The sequence below is a fragment of the Ursus americanus genome, chromosome 16 (genome assembly GCF_024610735.1).
Source record: "Ursus americanus isolate L20-20 chromosome 16, mUrsAme1.1.p, whole genome shotgun sequence".
In the NCBI taxonomy this organism is placed as follows: Eukaryota; Metazoa; Chordata; class Mammalia; order Carnivora; family Ursidae; genus Ursus; species Ursus americanus.
Genome location: NC_142142.1, coordinates 12,068,178 through 12,080,205, shown reverse-complemented (window position 1 = coordinate 12,080,205; position 12,028 = coordinate 12,068,178). Strand labels below are relative to the sequence as shown.

Below are 12,028 nucleotides of genomic sequence, written 5' to 3'. Positions count from 1 at the left end.
CATCAGCTGCAGAAGCAAGATTTCATGTCCTGTGGTATGGCGTTTAGTCTCATCTGAGAGTATGGAGAAACTAGTCAAATGGGAGGGTGTGCAGGTCATGCAGGTCTGGGGCTTCCTTTCTGACTCCGGGGAACTCAGCAGAGGCAGCAGCCCAGCAGACGAATGGTGCCTTTGGAAACAAGGAAGTAGTCAAGGGGAGTAAAGTTGTGTGCCATACACAGCCCACTTCTTCCTTCTTCCATCTCTTAAAATGAGTCATTCTTTGTGGTTCCATTTTCAGCCTTCTTGTATTCTCACGCTCTACACTTAACTGTCTTCTATGCACTGATAATCACCAAGTTGATATTTGCAGCCCAGGTCTTTCTGCTCCAGATCCATGTATATGATGACTTACCTGTCTCTACCTGGGTGTTCCACTCAGGACATCAAACTTAACAGTCCTAAAATTGAGCTCATCCTTTATCCTCTCCTCCAATCCCTACCAAACCTGCTTTTCTTCTTATAGCCCTGTCTTGGTAAATGTCACCAAACCAAGAACCTGGCAGTTCTTGGAAGGAAGGATTCCTTTCTTCTGTTCAGATTTCATATCCATGGAGCCACTATTGATCTTTCTTCTTAAACATCTTTCAGATCCAGACCTCTTCTCTGTTTCCACTGCCATTGTTTTATTTCAGAACTATAATTGCTTCCTAAATGTTCTCTCTACCTTTGACCTTGCCTCCTTCCAATCCATTTTCCAAACTAAACCTGCAGTTATAATTTTAACAGACAAATCGCCATGACCAAAAAGGGCTTAGAAAGTTCAATGGTAAAAGTACCAATTTACATAATTTATGGCATCAGTGTAGAATATATTATATGTGTTGATCAATGATGTCAAGGAGAAAAATCATATGATCATCTTAACAGAATGCTAAAAAGTTTTATAAAAATCAACCTACATTTTTGATTAAAGAAAATCTTAACATGTTAATATGTTAAGGAATATTGCTCTCAAAACAACTGCTAATATTATACTTAAAAATAAAACATTAGAAGCATTTCCATTAAAGTTAATAATTTGACTGTCATTAGCATTATTGAAGATTGTTCTGGAAGGGCCAAATAATGCAATAATGAGAAAAAGAGATGAGGGAGGGATAAATATTTGATAAGAACAGACAAAATTATCATTATTTGAAGACTGTATGGTTGTTTGAAAACTGTTAGAACTAACAAGAAGAGTTCAGAAAGTTTGGCAGTTATGACAGAAATATTTAAAAATTAATATATATCAGCAATAATTAGCTAAAAAAGAAAATGGAAATGAAGAACCCATATATCATGGTAATAAAAAAATTAAAGCGCCTAGTAATAAACTTAATGATAAATGTGCATATCTACAAATCTTACCACAGAATCTATAAGGAGATTTGAATAAAAGGGAAACATTCTACATTATGGTGTTGGAAGGTTTAATATTATAAAGATACTCATTTTCCTCAGGCTAAGCCTATAAATTTAACAAAACCCCAATACAAATACCTGGAACTTTTTTTTTTTAGAATGTGAAAGAAATCTATTTAAAAGTTTATTTTGCAAAACGTTTGCACCAGTTTTCAGTGACTCAGAATGCTCTACTGCCTTTTCCTTAAGAAAGGAGTACACCCCTACTCTGCACCCTTTCTCCCTCAGAAGTGCTGCCTGTGTTTGCATGACTGCCCACCTCCCAGAATCATGCTATTGAGATGGACATACTGGCTGTAGATCCCAGGGGTAACTCTCAAGTCGTGATGCAAACTTCGGGGTGTCCTGTATAAGATGCAAAGTAAATGTTTTGAACAAAAACAAAAGAGAAAGAAAAAAGGAAAAAAAGAAAGTCAAGCACATCTTTAGGAAGGATAGTGCCAGAAAAGCCTTTTCCTACCAAATAGTAAGATGAACCAGCAAGATACAATAATTAAAACGTTACTAGGTAAAAAGCACAGTTCAGAAATATATCTAAGTACATAGAAGAATTGAGTACATAAAAAAGCCTGTGCCTCCTATCAGTGGGGAGTGTTAAGGTAACTGTATAACCACAAAAAACAAACCCAAGCTCACATAGTACACAAGATAAATTCCAGAAGGATTGAGAATTGTAATGTAAGAAGAAGAAAATATAGGTGAAAATCAACAAAACTTTGGAGTAAGAAATGACTTTTTTTTTTTTAAGATTTTATTTATTTATTTGACAGAGATAGAGACAGCCAGAGAGAGAGGGAACACAAGCAGGGGGAGTGGGAGAGGAAGAAGCAGGCTCATAGCGGAGGAGCCTGATGTTGGGCTCGATCCCATAACGCTGGGATCACGCCCTGAGCCGAAGGCAGACGCTTAACCGCTGTTCCACCCAGGCGCCCCAAGAAATGACTTTCTAAACATGAAAACTAAGAACAGAGCTCTTGAAGGATGATAGATGTGTTTGTACAAAAATGTGAATCTTTTATAATGCAAAATTCATCATAAACTAAGTTAAAAGACAAGTGATATTGTAGGAAATATCCTTAAACAAAGGCTCATATCCTTAACATTTAAAGACCCTCCAAATCAATAAATGAAAAATGAAACTATGCAGTTGACCAGAAAAGGTATTTTACACACACACAAAAAAAAACCCCTCAAATGATTAATAAACATAAAAAGTTCAACTCCACTCTAAGTCAAAGAAGCGTAAATTAAAACCCCAAAGAAAAAAATAAGAATACAAATATGCACTATTAAGAAGGGTTAGTAGATTCAGGCACTTTCAAACATTTTTGGGCATATCAACTCATACAGTTCTTCTAGAGGGTATGTATAAAAGCCATTAGATAGGACTTACTCTTCAGTTTAGCAATGCTACTACTAGGAATGTATAGCAAAGAGATAATTGAGGATATACATCCATACGTATAATAAGGATATATATATACCCTTAATAACATTTACTATATAACATGGAACTGTTTATAATAACAAACCATTGGAAACAACCTAAATGTCCAAAAATAGGGGCTGTGTGCAGCCATTTCAAAAGATGTAGAAGGGGGCCTTTAGATGTAGAAGGGTGGCTCAGTCAGTTAAGTGTTGGACTCTTGATTTCGGCTCAGGTTGTGATCAGGTCATGATCTCAGGATTGTGTGATTGAGTCCCACCTCTGGCTCCACGCTTAGTGGGGAGTCTGCTTCTCTTCCTCCATCTCTCTCTCTCTCCCTCTGCCTCTCCCCCTGCTTGCACACTCTCTTACACAAATCTTTTTAAAAAAGGTGTAGAAGAATAGGAACAAAAAATATTTAAGGAAAGATATTTAAAATAAGAAAGAATAATGGAAATGCAGCCAGTAGGGGGAAGGTTATGAGTTGGATAACCTAGCACTAGAGTTTTGATAGGAAGGGACCATTTTGACTTAGCAGAATAGGTTAGAATCGCTTTGCACACAAATTTAAGGGCTGTTTGTTCCAGTTTTTTGAAAAATGTCATTGGTATTTTGATTGGGATGGCATTGAAAGTGCAGATTGCTCTGGGTAGCATAGACATTTTAACTATGTTCATTCTTCCAGTCCATGAGCATGGAATATTTTCCATCTTTTTGTGTCTTCTTCAATGTCTTTCAAGAGTGATTTGTAGTTTCTAGAATATAGATCCTTTACGTCTCTGGTTAAGTCAATTCCAAGATAACGTATGATTTTTGGTGCTATTGTAAATGGAATGGATTCTCTAATTTCTCTTTCTTCAGTCTCATTGTTCGTGTATAGAAATGCAACTGATTTCTGAGCATTGATTTTGTTTCACTCATTTATGGAACATAAGAAATAGGAAGATCGGTAGGAGAAGGAAGGAAAGAATGAAGGGGGGGTAAACAGAATGGGGAATGAACCATGAGAGACTGTGGACTCTGGGAAACAAACTGAGGGCTTCAGAGGGGAGGAGGGTGGGGGATTGGGATAGGTCGGTGATGGGTATTAAGGAGGGCACATATTGCATGGTGCACTGGGTGTTATACACAAATAATGAATCACGGAACATTGCATCAAAAAAAAAAAAAATAAAAGTTTCCATGAAAGTAAGTGCAGCCTGGAAAAAAAAAAAAGAATCGCTTTGCAGTTTGGAGCAAAGCAAAAGAAGCCTTGAATTGCCTTGTTCAAAAGGGAATGGGAATTGGAAATAAGAAGAGATTGAATTTGAAAAATGAAAAAGATAGGGAGGAAGGGAAGCCTGCGGCTAATGCTGTTGTAGCTCCAGGTGGAGAGATGGCCAATGAGGAGAATGACTAATGGTCTCTTAGAACTCCTCTCTGAAACTCAGTTTCCAGTTGTTCTCTGAGTTGTGCTTCAATGTAAGCCACCCTCTGTTGCCCCCAGATCTTGTTTTAAGTATCTGGTAACACACCACCTTGTTTAGGCCATATTTTGGGGAGAGAAGGAATTGGGGAAGTGTAGAAGGGACAATGTGCCCAGGAAGTGAAATGAAGGGTAGGGATCAAGGCAGAAAATCAGAGTTGGAGGTGGCTAAAGGGAGCACACCCCTGCCTCCATCTCCAAAACCCCCCAGAACACTCAGAGATATTGGTAGGGACTTGGGTTTCATGCCATTCACGGGATAGGGGTTTGAGCAGAATTCTTTTGTATCTCAGGAGTTGTGGGTGCTCCAGAAGGTTGGAGGACCCTGTAAAGGACATGAAAGATAGGGGTGGGGAAACGCAGAAAGAAATTGCTTAGAAGGATCACAGTATACAAAAGTTAACTATGATGCTAAGATTATGAGCAATATTTATTTTCCTCTTTTGCTTGTCTATATTCTGATTCTTCTGTAATGAATCCATATTACTTGTGTAATTTTTAGAAATAAAAATGTACTGAGGGGATAGGTAAATCCATAGAAGTAGAAAGCTGACTGTAGTTGCCAGGGCTGGGGAGGGGGAAATCAGGAGTGCCCGCTTAATGGGTATGGGTTTCCTTTAGGGGTGATGAAAGTGTTTCAGAGCTCGACGGAGGTAGTGGTTGTACAACGTTGTGAATGTGCCAAAATGCCGCTGTGTGTCCACTTTAAAATGATTAATTTTATATTATGTGAATTTGACTTCAATAGAGAAAAAAGAAAAAAAAATCTATCGGGTAAAAAATATACAACATAAATTAGATCCTGTCACTCTTCTGCTTAAAATCCTTCAGGGACATCCTAACTCTTTAGTATGGCAGACAAGGCACTTCATGCCCCGCCCCTGCCCCCGCCCCGCCACAACCACCCCTCCCTATAAACCTACTCTCCAGCCATACAAAACCATGTGCAGCGCTCTGAAAGGGCGTATTCTTTCCTGCCTCCTTGCCTTTGTATGGGTTTTCTTTTCCTGGAATGTCCTTCCCCTAGTTACTTTCCACTCATCCTCTAAAACTCAACATCTCCTTTAAGAAGCTTTCCCTGATTCCGTAGTCAGGGGTGCCTCTTCCCTGTACCCCAAGAATCTTTGGGACATTTCCCTATTTTATCAGGGTAGGAAATTGTGAACCCTTGGAGGACAGGGCCTGGTTCTTTCCTCTCTTTAGCCTCAGAACCTGGTGCAGGACAGAAGCCACAATAAATGTGAAATGAATAAGAATGGACTTAGGATCGTTGACAGAAATCACCTTTATCCTGGGCATGAAATTGAAAATGACTCAGAGGTGGTTAGCTGGCTTACTGTGACATTTGTCACAGAAGAATGGGAGATGTTTTCTTTTTCTTCTTACTTTTTGTGGATTATGTAGGAATTGAAGCATAGATAAAAATTCCAAATAACAGGTTAATAAAAATGTCAATCTAAGTAGCAAAATGGTCCCACGTGGGGCTTAGAAGTTTTCAGAATACTGATGGTCTCAGGAAAATAAAATTCAATTACTCATAAAAGCTCAAATAAAACACAATAAAAACTCAATTACTTTTGCAGAAACAAAAACAAGAAAAGCCCATAATGGGTAGTAGATAAAACAAATTTTTTTATATCTTGCCCCAAAACTAAGACATAGTATTGCTATCTTAGAATGTTTGTTAAAAAAAACCTAGCCTTAGGGGTACCGGGGTGGCACAGCTGGTTAAGTGTCTGACTCTTGGCTTCCGCTCAGGTCATGATCTCAGGGCCATGAGATTGAACCCCACGTTGGCTCCGCACTGAGTATGGAGTCCTCTTGAGATTCTTCCTCTTCCTCTCCCTCTATCCCTCCCACTCATGCTTTCTACCTCTCTCTAAAATAAATAAATAAATCTTTGAAAAAAAGTACCTAAGTTGTACAGAATTTTAAGTGACCTTAAGCCCCTAATGAGATAACAGATCTGGGCCAAAACCGTCGATGGCTGCTAACACGATCAGATGGAAGGTCAGTGAGGAATTTCATAATGTATGTATCAGGCTGGCACCCCGGAACTTGGTGTTTAACCTTAGCATTATTAGCAATGGGACAGCCAGACACTAATTGCCTCCTGATAAAATGCGGTAGGAAGTACACATCACCACTTAATAAAACGTCTTGCCAAAAGAATTGAACCTGAATTTAATGTCTCTAATCACCAGTTTGTGAGAAATATAAAGGATAGAGAAGCATGTTCAATGACACCATAAAGATGTAAGAAGTCAAATCAAGAAGATGGGAAATTCTAGAAGACAAATGACTCAGTTTCTGCAGTATATAAATCATATGAAGGGAAAGGAAGGGAGAAATTATAGATTCAATGAAACAAAGATTTAAGAGACATGAATTTGAACAACCACAAAAAGTTATTTTTGAGACAAGCTGGGAAAATTTACATGGATAGGGTTTTAATGTTAAGGAATGATTGTGAACTTTTTGTGTGAAAATGGTATTTATTACAACATTATGTTTTTTTTTAAAGTTCTTATATTTAGAGATTGAAGTATTTATGGGGAGATAATATGATGTCTTGAATTGGCACTAAAGGCTTCCTAAAAAGTAAAAAGTATATGTTGGGAGTAGATGAAACAATGACACACAATATTAATAATCGTTGCCTCTGGATGATAATGTGCAGGTGGATTCGTTATACTATTCCTTCCCCTTTTGTGTATTAAAGAATAAACTTAACATTCAGCAGCTATGTGACAGTGTTAATAAGCCCATCTGCTGAGCCAGGACTGTATCACACGAAATAGCATTGTTGGACCAATGGGAATATCTTGGGCCCTAAAGTCAGAAAGCCTGGGTTCGAATCCCAGCTCTGCTACTTAGTAGCTCTGTTACCTTGGGCAAGTTACTCACTTCTGTTTTCTCATCTGTAAACTGGGATAATATTACCTACTTTGGAGGGTTGGAGGAACAAGTAAGATGATATATAAAGTGTCCAGCCCTTGCCCAGCTCAGAATAAGCACTTTGTAGGTGTTAACTACCTTGTATTAATCCAGTTATTTATTTCCTTTATTATTTTCTAAAAAATAAATTAATACCAAAGCTGTTGAAGTAAAAAAATGAAACTCCCCCAATTTCACTCTCCAGAGGAAGGAACCACCATTAAGAGTTTGTTGTTGGTATCTTTCCAGACTTCTTCTTTATATCTGTAAATATATAAAAGTATATTCATCTATATACATATGGTGCGGATTTTTTAAACAAAAGTGGAATCATATATTACATACTGTTCTGCAATGAACTTTTTCCACATTGCAATAAACAGTGTGTCTCTTTTTGTCAGTTCATATGGCTCTATACATGTGATTCAATAAGTAATGCCATTCATAAGCCTTTGCTCCCAGGTGTGAGCATTCCTATGAGCTAGAATCCTACAGCAGAACTGTTAGGTCAAGGGTACACATAGTGTATCCATCTTGATTATACACAAAATGGTCCTACTGTCCCTCCACAAGTTATTGACTTATTTTCACATTAAGACCTATTGTCTATACATTTCTAGGTTGCATGCTGAGATAACTGTCCTTTCTGGACCACTTATTTCTCAACAGGCAACTGAAAATGTTTCAGAGAATAAATGTGTTTGATTAGCAAAAACCAGCCTCATGGAAAATAGTCGGGCTCCATTCTGCTATTTGTTCCCATGAGAGGATAATGCGCTGCATGCTGTTTTCAAGGCTGAATGTAGCGGTGGATTGGATAAAATAAATGGGAGTCCCAGTTTTCTTTGTGAAAAGGCAGTGAAGATTATGTGAGGCAGGAGCCTGAAAGAAAGCAGGGAATAAAAGCTCCTCTCAAAAGGGGTCCCGGCGGATGGCAGCCATGAAAAGGTGAATGAGTAAAGAAAGAGGAAGTAAATCCTGCCTCGATTCCCCAGGAAGTTCCAGATCTCATTTTTCCCTTCTGTTGTTCTAGTGACTTAGAGAGGACAAGTCCAGAGAAAGATGGTTTTAAGAAGAAAAGAAATCCAAATGGAATCCAGTTTGGCCTTAGTTATGTAAGAGCACCTGTCATGTGTACAATAGTCCCAGGCAGGACTCCTAAGAAAGATCACTTTGTAAACCGTCCTGCTGCTCTGGGGAGGTCAACAATTGTCCTTTGTCTGCACAGCCCTCCCCTCACCCCGCTATGGAATTGCTGGTCCAAACTGCTGTAGTAAGGTTTGGGCAAGAAGAAATTATTCCATTGTCCTTTAGAAATTAGATAAATAAGGGTGATGTCATTCATGATTTCCTAGGGTTCTGGCTGTTCCTGGTATAGGAAATCATGCTCTGCCCCATTGCTGCATATGTTTCTCTAGATCCACAGGCAACATGGGCACATAGAAAATGACCTATGTCAAATGAGAATCTACTTCGGTTCCAAAAATCTTAACTTTTTTTTTAGGTGAAGTCAAATCAACATTTAGTATAGTGATTTCTAAAACAGTGCATGTGAAAACAAATAAGTAAATGTCCTGGTCTCTCGGACTTAGGGAGAGTTTTAAGATCCAGGTTATTAACTCAATAAAATACGGATTTGTATTTGACCTCCAAAGCACCTTTGTCTTTAATTTCTTTTTTAGCCCTGGATCAAAGTCTGCTGCCCGTCCACAGACAGGCTGACCACAGCAAATAGCCAGTTCGCACATGAGTTTTAACATCGACATCACCTTGATTTTTCTTTGACAGGTACCTTTAATTATTTCAACAAATAATTAATGTGTCCTGGGTGCTAAGGATAAAGCAGAACAAAACAACAAAAACCCTTGCCCTTGTGGGTTTACATGCTAGTGGGGAAGCTTCAGTCGTTCATTTGCTCATTTATTCAACAAGTGTTTAGTGATTTTCTAATATGACTCAAACCTTAAGCCACATACTGTGCTTAAACAGGATTCCATCTCTGCCCTCAGGGCACAGTGGGAGAAATAAGACATGTTCCCCTTCTGCCCCTGCTGCTCCCCGTATGCAAAGAATACAGAAGAAGGGCACCTCTTTCAGCTTGAGTGATTCAAAGGTGATTTTTCAGAGAACATGACAAGTAAGAGGAGGCTGGAAGAATGAACTGATGAGGGAAAAAGATAGTCAGGTGGTGATGAGACAGAGTGTGACACAAGGCCCAGGACAGACGTACAGACCAATGAATGCTGTTGAATGAATGGCTGAAACTTGCCCAAGAGAACATCAACTCTGAGAGGCATGTTCTGGGAACTACAAGTCCTTTCCTGTGGCTGGAGTTGAGCATGTATGGGGATGAGGGGCAGATGGGGCTTGGGGAAGGAGGCAGGGTCTGCATTTGAGGTAGGCCTGGCTAAGGAGCTTTGTCATGATGACAGTTAAGAGAATTTGTGGATCATTTTAAACAGCAGTGTGACATGGTCAGATTATGTTTTATCCTTAGTAAAAATGTATTCTTAAAGCTACACCAATGATACATGTTGATTTTAGATGAACCCTTAGGGACTTTTTGTGTGAGCAATGATTTCATTATGCTATTTCTGTACGTGGTACACTGCACAGCTCTTTTTGCTTTCCAGCAGAAGAACCTTCTCCCTCACTGGGTTTGATACACAGAAGGCTCTCAGTAAAGATTTGCTGCTGTGAGATCCCATGCATGTTGGCAAGGTGCAGTCGGCTTAAATGAGGCTGTTATCTGCCCCAAATGTGCCACCCTGAGACCCTGGAGCTTCATCACCTATCTGGGAATATTTAGCAATTCCTACTGCCATGTCATTGCCTGTGTGTGTGTGTGTGTGTGTGTGTGTGTGTGTGTGTGTGTGTGTTTAATCTCCTTTTTAAAATTTTTACCATGGGAAAATGCAAATATTAATGTATGGAAAAGTAGAAAGTATAGTATATGCACCCTTGTACCCATCACCCAACGTCAACAGTTAACAACTCATAGCCAGTCTGTCTTATTTATATCCTTGTCTCTCCCCCACCATTGCATTGTTTTGAAGTAAATCTCAGACATCGTATCTTTTCATATGTGTCTCTAAAAGATAAGAACTTGTTTAAAAACATATCCACAATTATTACAACTAACAAATTATTCTTTCTTAAAAAAATTTATTTATTTATTTGAGAGAGAGAGCACGAGGAGAGGGGCAGAGGGAGAGGGAAAGAGAGGCTCAAGCAGACTCCATGCTGAGCACAGAGCTCTCAGGGCTCCATCCCCCGACTCTGAGACCTGAGCCGAAATCAAGAGTCAGATGCTTAACCGACTAAGCCACCCAGGCACCCCCCAAATAATTATTCTTTATGGTCATCAAATACACAGTGTTCAAATTCCAATTGTCTCTTTTTTTAAGTTGGCTTACTAGAAGCATCTGCACAAGATCCACATTGTATCGAGTGGTGTTTCCTAAGTTCGTCTTCAATCAACAGGTTCCCTCTTTTCCTTTCTTCCTCCCTCCCTCCCTTCCTTTTTTGTTCTCCTCCCTTCTTCCCTTCCCCTCACCCTCTGTCACTTCCCTACCTCCCACCCACTTTCTTTCTTTCTTTCTTTCTTTCTTTCTTTCTTTCTTTCTTTCTTTCTTTCTTTCTTTCCTTCCTTCCTTCCTTCCTTCCTTCCTTCCTTCCTTCCTTCCTTCCTTTCTTTCTTTCTTTCTTTCTTTCTTTCTTTCTTTCTTTCTTTCTTTCTTTCTTCTTCCCCTTCCTCTCTTTCCCTTTCTCTCTCTTTTCCCCTTTCTCTCTTTCTTTCACCTTTATTTAACTTTAGGCTCTTAAACAGAATGGTAAGTTGAAAACAACACTTTAAGGGTGCCATTTTCCTTCACACTCACCTTCATTTTTTTTCCCTAATCCCTGACAATTTTTGGGGTAAAGAATTGTATCCTTTTATTGAAAAGCATTCTTTGAATTTGTGAAGTATGTCTAATGTTAGCTGGTTGTTTTTAGCCTGCCAGCTTTATCCAAGCATTGAGTGCAAGGTGATAGCGCCATACACCCAAGTGAATTCTAGAAAATACAATGTTGAACATATTATTGGAAAGGGAAAATGTTATCTAAACAAAAACGGTGGAAGATATCACAAAGAAAAATATCAATAGAGTTAAATATATGCTAAGTTAGAAATTTTTGGTCAACAAACACAAAATGCAAAGACAAATGATAAGCTGGGGGGATAGTTGCTATCTATGACAGATAACAAGCTAGTGGCCTTAATACATGTGGCCTGGTCTAGCCTGCCATGGGGACCAGATGGGTCCACTCACAAAATTACCCTAAGTCCATGGGGCGCCTGGGTGGCACAGCGGTTAAGCGTCTGCCTTCTGCTCAGGGCGTGATCCCGGCGTTGTGGGATCGAGCCCCACATCAGGCTCTTCCGCTATGAGCCTGCTTCTTCCTCTCCCACTCCCCCTGCTTGTGTTCCCTCTCTCGCTGGCTGTCTCTATCTCTGTCAAATAAAATTTAAAAAATCTTAAAAAAAAAAATTACCCTAAGTCCTGATATCCAGATCCCATCTTCCAGATTATCTGAAAGTTATGTTTTTCTTTGGGATCTCCTGCCCCATTATTCACTTGAGAAGCCTTAGGGATGAGGGTGAGATGTTTGCAGTCAGTCCCTCTGTTCTATCTGTTGGTCTCACCGTCCTTCTGCCCTGTGGACCCGAGGAGCTATGCTGGGTCTCTGCTGACCTCATCCCTACCACCTCT

The 12,028-nt window shown here is 39.4% G+C and overlaps 1 long non-coding RNA gene across 9 annotated transcripts in view; it reads left to right on the top strand.

The window, feature by feature from the left end:
• The window catches only part of LOC123804159 (uncharacterized), a 50,724-nt gene that overhangs the window by 25,806 nt on the left and 12,890 nt on the right, over nt 1–12,028 (top strand). For 2 of the 9 annotated variants that reach the window (XR_006783095.2, XR_015726937.1), the window contains exon 2: nt 8,957–9,062. The exons of the other annotated variants lie outside the window; for them this stretch is intronic. This is a non-coding gene — a long non-coding RNA (uncharacterized LOC123804159). The remainder of the gene's footprint in view (nt 1–8,956; nt 9,063–12,028) is intronic. 9 annotated transcript variants of the gene reach the window in all.